This window comes from Belonocnema kinseyi, chromosome 5, assembly GCF_010883055.1.
Source record: "Belonocnema kinseyi isolate 2016_QV_RU_SX_M_011 chromosome 5, B_treatae_v1, whole genome shotgun sequence".
In the NCBI taxonomy this organism is placed as follows: Eukaryota; Metazoa; Arthropoda; class Insecta; order Hymenoptera; family Cynipidae; genus Belonocnema; species Belonocnema kinseyi.
In genome coordinates, this window is record NC_046661.1 from 107,879,269 (window position 1) to 107,891,207 (window position 11,939).

At 30.6% G+C, this 11,939-nt stretch overlaps 1 protein-coding gene across 3 annotated transcripts in view; it reads right to left on the reverse strand.

Annotated features, from left to right (window-relative positions):
- The window catches only part of LOC117172389 (CD63 antigen-like), a 523,259-nt gene that overhangs the window by 287,051 nt on the left and 224,269 nt on the right, over nt 1-11,939 (reverse strand). For 2 of the 3 annotated variants that reach the window (XR_004467018.1, XR_004467019.1), the window contains exon 2: nt 9,121-9,197. The gene's annotated coding sequence lies outside the window, so the exon portion shown is untranslated. Of the gene's footprint in view, nt 1-8,915; nt 9,213-11,939 lie in introns of those variants that run through there. The other variant, XM_033360254.1, reaches the window with a different exon arrangement.

The following is an 11,939-nucleotide window of genomic DNA, read 5'->3' on the forward strand; positions in this document are numbered from 1 at the left end:
TAGAGAGATTGATCAGCAACCTGGGTCGGAGCAGTGTTGCGGAACGAACGTGTTATTTACTTAAATAGCACGAGAATTCTGGATCAATCTGAAAAATCTCTAGCCCTTCCACGCACTACTCTTTTCCCCTACCGAGCGAGTCACGCCTACCCCGAAAGGGAAATGGCTTAATGGTGTAACTTATCTCTGGAGATTAGCATCGTCAGTGTATGGTATTCCTAGAACTTCTGGCTTCGGAATATGGCGATGCGCGGAGCAAGGAAGGCTTGCTCAGTGAAGCATAACAAACAATCAGGAAGGACGTACGCTCCGCGCCGAGGGACAAATCACTCTCGAATCAGTGGAATTAATGTAAAGAATTACTGTAAATAATGAAGACGATACGGAATCATTGCGAGTTTAATGCGAGGTTTAATGTAACTCGTTATTCAGAAAGATCAGTAAGAAGCGTAAAGAAAATAAGGTATTTTCCGTAACTCGAATGCAAATTTAAGGACGAGAATGAAAATAGTGTTCGGAACGTGAATAACGTACGAAATAACGAAAATAGTGTATCGCGCTGTCTCATAAAGCGACCCTTTGCGTGTACAAACGAGTCGACGTGACGTCACGCGGCACAGCAGTTGATCAACTGCAGAGTATTTCTAATATTTTGAAGGGGAAAAACGCGTCAATGAAAAAGCTGTGTCTAAACTGTATGAATTTGTATCTCGTACTATTTTGAAATATTTAGAGAGTAATTAGCTAATTATAATCAATTTCGCAGAATATGTAACGTTGAAAAATAAAGCAAAAATCACAACATTTGCCTGGGAGTAAGACATAATTACTAGTTTTTGTGTATTTGTTCATTCTGATTTTTTAAAATGAAAAAATGGAAACCATCGATCAAGTATTCAAGTCTAATAAAGTAATAATCAATTATTGATGAATAGAAATACAATGACAGGATTTCTACTGTGCGGAAATTTAAGGAATCCCGAGAATCGTCCAGGAACTTGAAAAAATCCGGGAAAATCCAGGAATTGTCCTGAGTTTTAATTTTGTGCGGGAAGTGCATTTCATTTCCTCATAATTAATAGTTTTTTCTTGTGCTTTAAAATTCAAATTAAAAAAAAAAATTTAATTTTTGAAATAAATTTTAACATTGCAATTGAGTAAATTACGTATTAGCTTGATTAAACATTGTTTCACCTGAAAATTTAATTATCAAATTTTTTGTTTACAATTAATCTTCTTAAATGCAAATTCACCTTAGTTGGAAGAAATCAATCCTCCCAGTTGTAAATTTATTTTCTTGTCGAAAATATTATTATTCTAGTTACAAATTCATCATTTTATTTATAACTCTGAAAATGTAACTGCTTTTTTAATATTGGTTTTCTATATTATGAAAATTTTTCTTTCACTGAAAATTTGATTACTTCAATTGAACAATTGATTTATTGCCAATTAATTCATTTGCTTATTTGAATGTTCACCCAAAATTCAGGTGTAATTGGATTTTTATTATTTTGTATTTTTGGACGTGGAAGTGCTAGGTTTACGTAAGGTAACAACACCTCCACAAGAAAACTAATTTTTTGAAAAAAGTAAGAGTCAAAAAATTTTATATAGCGCACAAAAAAATCTAAAGAAAGACCAAAATTCTGAGCTATGAAGAATTTCGAAATTCGGTTCTGGAGGTGCTAGATTAATGGACCGTCGAAAATATTAATTTGAAATTATAATTATAATTATTTCATCGAGCTGGAAGTCAGAATGATTCATCCTCGTTCCGAAAAACAAATTGCATATATTTACAAGTTAGTTTACAGATATATTATTAATAAAAGGAACAATACACGAAAATCTCGACGATAATACTAATAGGAAATCAAACTCAAATAATTTCTCAAATATATGAAATAATAAATATAAGGACTCGTATAAGGAAGATAATAGAGTCACTGCTCGCGGTTACTGCAGTTAGTGTAAATAGCGCTCATAAGGACCGTCCGCTAGAAGTCAGATCGCTGCATAGTGCTATCACTGTATTCACACCATGAGTTTACGCGATTTGTAGTATGACGGTTTCAGTTAAAGCGAATAAGGCGCGTGCGTCCTTTTTAATGTCAATAACGTCAGTAAGGGAGGCGTTAAATTTTAACGTTTACACTGATTTGAGAGTGATTAGCCCCTCGCTCCGCGCATAAGTTGCATCATGTTACGTCTTACGACCTTACGTCATGCCTAGGAATCCACCAGAAAAGGTTCGCACTGCCCTGTAGCAATGCCCGAAACCGTGCTTAATTTCGAGATTTGACTGTAATACAATTTTCAGCACAGCTGCGAATAAGGATTAATGCCCAAGAAGGAACAAATATTGAGTTATTACACTGAGAGACCTTTTTTTCGAATTAATGAAATAAATGAATTTTAAAAACACGAAGACGACAAAGTAGTATTCTAAATATGAAATATTATGAATCTCGATTTCAAGAATTAACACTATGAAGAAATGATATTCTTCTTACTAAGTTTTCGAAAAATAATTTGAATAAAAAGAATAGTTAGTATCATAACCTCGAAAACGTATTTTAGGCATTAATACTGTCAATATGAAGTTGGCAGAAATCTGAGACGCATAGCAAACTATGAAATAATTATTCTTGATTTTTCATGCTGCTCGATTGTTTCCGCCATTTTCCGATCGAGCCGAAAGATTATCATTCACAACATTTTTAATAAAAGTTAAATTTTCTATTTTAAATTAATTCATTTACTATGGGATTTAAAACATTAGGAATTCTCTCTCACGAAATTTATACAGTAAGGTAATAAGATTTAATTTAATGAGTACAATTTATAAAATATTACATCTAAATGCACTCAAGTTTATTATACTGAATTACTGAGATAGAAAATTAGAGAATATTATTCATACAAGAATATTATCAGTTCCGTTAAGAAAATGTGTTTTATAAGAAATAAATTTAATCATTAAAAATCATAATTCACTGAGTTTTCAAGCGACCCCGGTTAGCCGAGATTTTTGCCAAATATTCCATAATGTAAGTTAGCCGTGGGGTTTAGTTGTCAGGGAATACGTTAGTGTTTTTTAGGTAAGTTAGGTTCGAATCTCGCCGCAGCAGTTCCGATTTTTCATTATCGCATTATAATAGCGCAAAATCGTGATATCATATATTGCACGATTTTACATTATATTATTATTTCATTATATTATAATAATAAAAATAATAATTTTACGCAAGTTTATGTATTTTTTTTTTTTTTTTAATTTGTGTATTTAGTTCCTCCTTCTGAAGGCTAAATCTTTTGCTGGAGTAAGTTATTTTTCATATAATCGTTTGAGATTCTCATTTGCTTTGTATGGCAACTTCAAACGAGGTTTTCGCTCTTTCAAATAAAATGTATGAATCGTTTTAACTTCACTTTCTAACTTCAATATAGTGAATTTTAAATTCTCGCAAGTTTTATAAGAGTTCATGTTTTGACAGAAAACCGTTATATTAATTTTTGATACCCAAACCCTGTTTTCCCTCTTTTAAAACAATATTATACTAAATTCTCATTGATTTTTATCATTTATTCTACAAAAAGTCTCTCAGTGTATGAAAAATAAATTTTGTACTTTACTTTGTAATATCTGAAGAAGCAGTCCCTCACCGAGATACAGAAATTAATATAATATCTGACCGTCCGCGGAGAAAGGGTCCTAACGCGAAAAAAGTAGATTTTTAGTTTTTCACACCAATCGATAGTTTTTTTATTTGCTTTTTCATAATAAAAAATATTATTACCCATCTGAAAAATTTCAATTTTTATTAAACTGGAAATAAAGTTCCTGTGTTGGACCACCCCCCTTTAATCGTTTCTCCTCAACAAAAAAACGATATTCTAATATGAAGAGTATCATATTCTTACAGGCATATTCTAACCAAAGAGAGAAAATATTCTTAAAATGAGAATATTATTGGGGACAATAAATGCGCAAAGGAAAATGCACCATGCTCACTTTAATAATTTCTTTTAACTTTTCGTACCACGGGCTTTCAGACCAGTTTCTTTGTGTTTTTTTTTTTTTTTAATTTTGGTCATTTAGCGTTTCGCTTTAAAGAAAAGTGGCAAGTACAACATACAAATAATTAAACATCTTTCATGAAAATGTGTCAAAATGTGGTTAGTACGATCTAATTTTCAATTGGAAAAAGAGTTTTTAACCTATACATTTTTTACTTACTTAATTTAACAGTATAATTATTTCTGGCTTTGATGTTCACAATGTGTTTACTTTTCAATTAAAGATACATTATTATCGTATAGACAGGAATAATTTAAAAAGAATATATATTCATAAGGTAAGAGGGCCTCCATCTTGTATTAAGAATATATTCTTGTCGCTTATTCAAGTTGCAAATATTCTTTAACTCAGTGGCAAATTCTTAAAATTAGAATATCGTTTTTTCAGTGCTGTAAAATGAAGCTACCGGCGTTGAAAAGGTTCAATTAGTGAACCATGGTTTAACATGGCTTAGCATTGGGATAAGCGTGGGGTAAGCGTTGATTAGGCGTGGGGTAAGCGTGGTTCAAGATTGAGGCAATGTTCACCCACGGTCGTCCCATGTTCGTCCCATGCTTCTGAACAATGGCTCAAGCATGGCTAATGGCAGAAAGGATTAGTGGATAAATATTTTCTTTTATTGAACGATCCGAAAATTGTTTAGAAGATCATAATTTACTCAATAAGGTAAACCGACCACTACTGGGACAACGGAAAAAGTATGTGCAATACTGGGACAATAATAAATATCGTGGAGTATCTTTTATATTCTAACATAAATCATAAAAGTAAAAATTTTCTAGCATTTATAAAGTACTTATGGATTTATTTGTTTTTACATGTTATGCATTTGGTAAAAAATAACAAAAATTAGTCCTCAAAATCTGTGAATGAACTGCTACGAAATTTGCCACTTTTTTGTACTTCAAAGCAATATTTTGTTATAGTGACATATTGAAAATATTATATATGAGCTCTACGCTTTCCGTTGAATCGTTTATTAATTCTAAAAAAGAAGTTAAAAGTAATTTATTGCAACCTGTAATTCAAACTTCAAATTCTGCCAACTTCTTAGGTAAGTCATTCTATAGTTACTCCTAAATTTAACTTTTAAATACAAATCAATAAGTATGCAATAACATTTAACATTCTAGATTAATATTAAATATTAATAATAGTAATACAATTTAAAATGATAAATTTACTTAAAAATTCAACTGATTAGTTGGCATTTTTTTTCTTTCTTGATTGAAAAATCTGTTTTAATTAAAATTTCAACTAATTTTGTTGAAAAGTCATCTGTTTTTTAGGAAAATTTATCTCTTTTATTATAAATTTCATCTTTCGTAAGAAAAATGTAACTGTTTGGTTAAAAATTAATCTGTTTATGCTGAGGCTTTAACAGTTTTATTTAAAATTAGTTTTTTTAATTAATTCAACTGCTTTTAATTTGTAATTGAAATCTTTCTTGGTTGAAATATCAACTATCATATTTTTTTATAAGAATTCACCTTTTTGCTAAAAAATTCAACTACTCGGGAAAAAATTATACTATTTTGTAACAATTTCATGATTTTCTTGAAAAGTTGAATGTTTGGCTGTCAATTAACTTTATTGTTGAAAATTCATATTTCCGAGTTAACAATATAACTTTCTTGCAAAAAACTCTTGTTTTTGGCTCGAAAATTCAAGAATTTTATAGAGAATTAATGTATTTGGTTAACAATTAACTTTTTTGTTGAAAATTCATATTTTTGAGTCTGAAAATTATGTTATTTTGGTTGAAAATTCAAGAACTTATTTGCAATATTTTTTTTGTTTTTTCAATGAAAAATCTTTCTTCGTTGAAAATTCATCTTTTTTGGTAGAAATTTTGTCTTAATTCCTTACAAGTCAAATTATGTATGTGAAAAATCATTTTTTGGAATGAATTCGACGGTTTTTAATTTATAAATCAAACATTTTTTGGTTGAAATATAAACTATTCTATTTTTTAATGAGAATTCATCTTTTTGGCAGCAAATTAGTCTTTTCTATTTCAAAATTCGACAGCTTTTTAGAGATTGGCGTATTAGATTGAGAATTAACCTTTTTATTGAAAATGTATATTTTCGGGTTCAAAATGTCTACTCTATGTGGAAAATTCATTGGAATTTAATATTATAGATTATTGCATTTCTTCTGAAAATGGCCAATTTGAGTTATTGGGATGTTAATTTATAGTTATACTTTTTTATTTACCCGTTATTCAAAAGATGAAAAATAAAAAGTTATGTTTTAAGCAAACTGATAACATTAAGATATGAATTTTATTTTTTTTAAATAAAGAAAAATAAATGTCTTATGATTTATAATAATCTATTCTACTTCAGGACATATGAAATCAGAAATATGGATTTATATTAATTAAGTATAAAATTAACAACGTATTTTTTTCTAATCAATAGCATAATATGTTAGCCACTTGTTATAACGATCTTTCTACAAAACATTACAATTCACCATTTAAACATTGTGTTTATGTAGGTTAGGTTTTCGTAACTCTTCCAGTAATGGTCGGTTTACCTTATTTCTGGATTTTTCAAGAGGATTTTTAAGGGAAAATGTACTTTTATTGGACCCCGATAAATGTTTGAAATGTACAAAATTTACTTGTATTTTTTCGCTTTTTTAATTGAATTGTTGAAGAGAAAAAAAATATCGAAAAAAATATTCGAATTTACAAAATTTGTGTATACAGACATAATTTACTTAATTTTACAAGAGAATTACAAAAAAATGACTTTCATTGTATTTTGTGAAATCCCAGAAGATCGACACAGTTTACTTCTGTTCTCTTGAGTTTTTATTACTTTTATTGGACTTTAGAAAATTTTCAAATAGTAACATCATCCATTCAATTTATCAGAAGAATTTTGAAACAAAATTATTTTTTTGGAATTTGGGTAATTGTTTACTAGGAACATTATTAAAGTAACTTTTCTCGATTTTTCAAGATACTGGTTAAAAAAATATACTTTTTTATGACACATGCATGATGCTAGCCCTTTTCGACGCCTATGAAGCTGGTCTAAAGCTTGAGCCATTGTTCAGAACCATGGGACGAACATGGGGCGACCGTGGGTCAACATTGACCCAATGTTGAACCACTCTTACCCCACGCGGGTACCGCACATTAGGTCCATTTCTTCGAAGACTGTCACATATACATTTGCTATAATAGTGTTCAACATATATGAAAAAATACGTTTAAAAAAAATACGTTTAAAAAATACGTTTTTTTTTAATTTTATTCAAAATTGACAATATTAGTTTAATCGAGTTGAGACTCCGAGTCTTTTGGATGGGTCCCAAAAATACCGAAAAGTTAAAAATTGGGTTTTGCTCATTTTTGGCGCTAATTATGATTTTTTGCGGCTTTTTAAATAAAAATTGATTCTAATACATTAACTACTACTTTATACTAATAACTAGATGTTTATGTGAACTGTTTACAACATTTTCTATTTTCAGCAAATTTCTCTTAATAGAATAGAGATAGGAAGTCGCAGTTTTTCCAAAATCTTCCAATTATTTTCAACTCTTTAGATATAGCGAGGCAAAAATCAATTAAATCGGACATAAATGTTGTTTAAACTATTTATTATTATTTATAATTCTAATATCTTAGAATAATTCTGAAAAATGACAGTTTTTCCATAAATTTTCCACTTTTTGTTGACATTTCAATTAAAGTGAGGTAATCATTAATTTAAATTAACAAACATAATTTTATAAACCATTTATTATTATTTTCAATATTATTCTACTTGGACAATGTTAGAAAGTTACAGTTTTTTCTTAAATTTACCACTTTTTTAGCTTTTTACTTAGAGTAAGGTAATAATTATTCAAGGTTAACATTAATAATTGCTTAAACAATTTACTATGGTTTAGAACTATCTTCTCTGAGAGCAATGCTAGATAGTTGTGGTTTTCTCTTAACTTTTTATCCTCATTTCACTTATTGGGATAATAATTAATACAATTTGACAAACATAATTGTACAAAGAAGTTATTATTATTTTTTGACAGATTTTCTTTGAATAATGCTAGAAAATTGCGTTTTTTTCTGAAATATTAAACTTTTTCTTCGCTTTTTACTTATATAGGAGTAATAATTAAGTCAATTTAACACAGAAAATTATTTAAATGAATTATTATTGTTATCAATTAGATATCTTGTATAACTATGGGGCCGTTCCGAAAACACCTAATGATTTTTCCTGACATTAATGAAATCTAATAAATATAATTGTGTAAACAAGTTTTAATTGCTTATAACTTTCTTTTGCTATAGTAATGCTAGGCAGTTACATTTTTTTCTGAAATTTTTACATATTTATCCACTTTTTACTTAGTGAGACAATGATTAATGCAAAGTTATAAACATAATGTTAAAAAAATATATATTTTTTTTTTATCTTCTCTTAGATACTTGTTTGAAGTTATTGTTTTTCGGAAAGTTTTAGGTTTACTTTAGCCCTTTAGTTAAGAATAAATAATAATTAAACATTAGAGAGAGAATTTTTCCAAACAATCACTGTCATTTTTGTGGAAACATTTTTCTGGAATAAAACAGATATTTAAAATATTTTTCATATTTTTTATATGGATGATGTTAAATGTAAATCTTCCTTGAAGTAGTTTGCTGAAAGCTTTTTTGTTTAAATTATTGATAATATTAATATTTATTGTTTGTTCTCAACTAAAAATTCAAAAGGAAGCTTAAACCTTGCATTAATTAATGATAATTAATTGCTTAAACAATTATATTTGTGAACTGCAATCAATAACTACCTCGTTATAATTGAAAAGTGGACAAAAAGTGATACATTTTTATCAAAAACTGTAAGTTTCTAGCATGACTCTATAAGAATATTGTTATAAATAATTAGTCATGGCTTGAATAAATACAGTGAGACTCTTCTAAAGCACCGATTTTGTGGTTGACGGTGGGTAGGAACTAACTCGTTATAGCCTGCTCCGCTTTTGTTTGTTCACGCCTGACTGCTCACCTGAGTGACAGCCGCAGACCCCGGGCATCCCGCGCATCTCCTCCTACACCTATCCGCGGCGTCGATTCTCGGAAGGCCTATAAAAGGAAGGACTATTAAAGAGTTAGACTGTATTTTGAAAAAAATTAATTTATTATTGGTCGCAAAATCCCATTTTTCACTCAGGGCCTTTTTGGAGCCCTATAAAACAGACTTAAGGTTGTATGTAAATCCCATCCCCGTACAAATAGTAGAGTTCCGTGGGACGCCGTCAAGCCATACTACATTGAAAAAATTTCACGGAACCGCATGGTGAAGATTTCAATGCGCTACTGGCATAGAATTCGTAGTATGTGTGTAAAAGTATAGTTACCACTACTATGCCAGCGGCAGGTTCGTAGATCGGGCAACGTCGCAATTAAAACCTAACCATGGCGGATCAACTGTCATATGCGTTTTAATAGCTTGGTACAGCAGATAAGCTGGAGAGAGGGAACAATGTTGCTGCTATGTGATACTTTTATGTTTATCAGTTTGAAAGTGACTAAAATTTCAATGTTTTTCATTGAATTACACAGCCACACAAAAAAAAGTGTGCGGATCTGGTAACAAGACACACGTATTCCTATGGATTTTGGGGCGCTGAATTCAAATTCCGTATCAAAAATCACCCATCACCTCATGGTTGAGCCACAACCTCAAAAAAGGACGAAAAATCATGCACTGAGACAAATAAATTTCAAAATAATGCCAGTGATGCAAATTTTCACTTCAAAAACATGTCGACAACTGTGAAGGATCAACCCTTGCCTGATATCAACTTATTTAACATAACTTTACCCAACAGAACCTGACCTCACCTAACCTGAATTAACAGAAATTTATTGAACTACACGTAAAGCTCTGGAAGCATATTTTCCCAGTAGTAAATGTGTGCTACATCGAATGGGTCAACTCGAGCATAACCTAGAAATAAATCTAACCTAGCCTAACCTTACCTAACCTAACCTCACGAAACACAATTAAACTGATTGTGTTGTCCTGTTGTGTTTGCGGTACCGTTTGAATCAGCTTGGGCTTAACCTGCAAAGAGGTCAAACCTATCCTAACCTAAAAAAACCTAACTTAACTTCACGTAACACAATTTAACTCATTGTGTTCTCCCGTTGTGTTTGCGGTACCGTTTCATTCAGCTTCGGCTTAACCTACATAGAGGTTTACCCTATCCTAACCTAACAAAACCTGACCTAACTTAACCTAGCTGAATGAAATTCAACCGCACGTGTAACTATGTAAGCGTACGGTTCTCAGTCTTAAATGTGTACTATATTTAATAGGTTAACTCGATCTTAACCTACAAATGAATCTAGCTTAACAGAACCTAACGAAGTTTTGCTTAACGCAACAACTTAACTTAAGTGTTCCCGTTGTAACACAATAAAATTCATTTCATTGTACTACAGGTGGTTAAAAATTTAGACGCACATTACTCATTTGGAGAAAATTAGAACTATAGGTAGAATTGACTCCATTTCAATTAACCTATTAAATATAGCACACATTTAAGACTGAGAACCGTACGCTTACACAGCTACACGTGTGGTTGAATTTCATTCGGCTAGGTTAGATTAGGTCAGGTTTTGTTAGGTTAGGATAGGTTAAACCTCTATGTAGGTTAAGCCGAAGCTGAATGAAACGGTACCGCAAACACAACGGGACAACACAATGAGTTTAATTGTGTTTTGTGAGGTTAGGTTAGGTTAGGCTAGGTTAGATTTATTTCTAGGTTAGGCTCGAGTTGACCCATTCTATGTAGCACACATTTGCTACTGGGAAAATATGCTTCCAGAGCTTTACGTGTAGTTCAATAAATTTCTGTTAATTCAGGTTAGGTGAGGTCGTGTTCTGTTGGGTAAAGTTATGTTAAATAAGTTGATATCAGACAAGGGTTGATCCTTCACAGTTGTCGATATGTTTTTGAAGTGAAAATTTGCTTCACTGTCATTATTTTGAAATTCATTTGCCTCAGTGCATGATTTTTCGTCATTTTTTGAGGTTATGGCTCAACCATGACGTGATGGGTGATTTTTGATACCGAACTTGAATTCAGCGCCACAAAATCCATAGAAATACGTGTGTCTTGTTACCAGATCCGCACACTTTTTTTTGTGTGGTTATGTTATCTATGAAACTACACGGCGGAAAAACTTGATATATTTTTTTTAAATTTGTATTTTCAAGCAGCACTGTTACCGACATTTTTTTAATTTCTCTACCAGTGCGTTTAATTACTATAAATTCAAATGTGAAGATTACGTATGCACTGTTCATGAATTACATGTTAAAGGAGTCAACTTTGACATTAATTATCTCCGCATCGGTATGATTAAAAAATTTTTAATTTATTTAGCATATAAGGAATTATTTCATTTAAAGATAGCTCTTTTTTTTTAAATTCAACCAGAGATTGATTTTTTTACATACTATCTTAAGAGGGTGATATTTAAAAAGTAATTTTTTATTCAAATTTTACGGCTACCCGAGTAAAAATGCTTTGACTTGAGTTCGACATGGTCTTAAGTCGAGCCTTGTCTTGGCTAACACGACGTTTACTTGACTCAAGACGTGCCTTGTCTTGACTAAGATTATCGAACCTTTTTTGGCTCATAAATGAGATTAAAATTGTTGAATGAAATTTTTGTAATTATAAAATCATTTATTTTTTATTTAAAAACTCAGAATCGGTGGGCCTGAACGAGTATAATCGTTAGAAATTTTCTAGATAAAATAGATAAAAACAAACAATATTTTCGGTATCATCATCAAACAAATATATTACA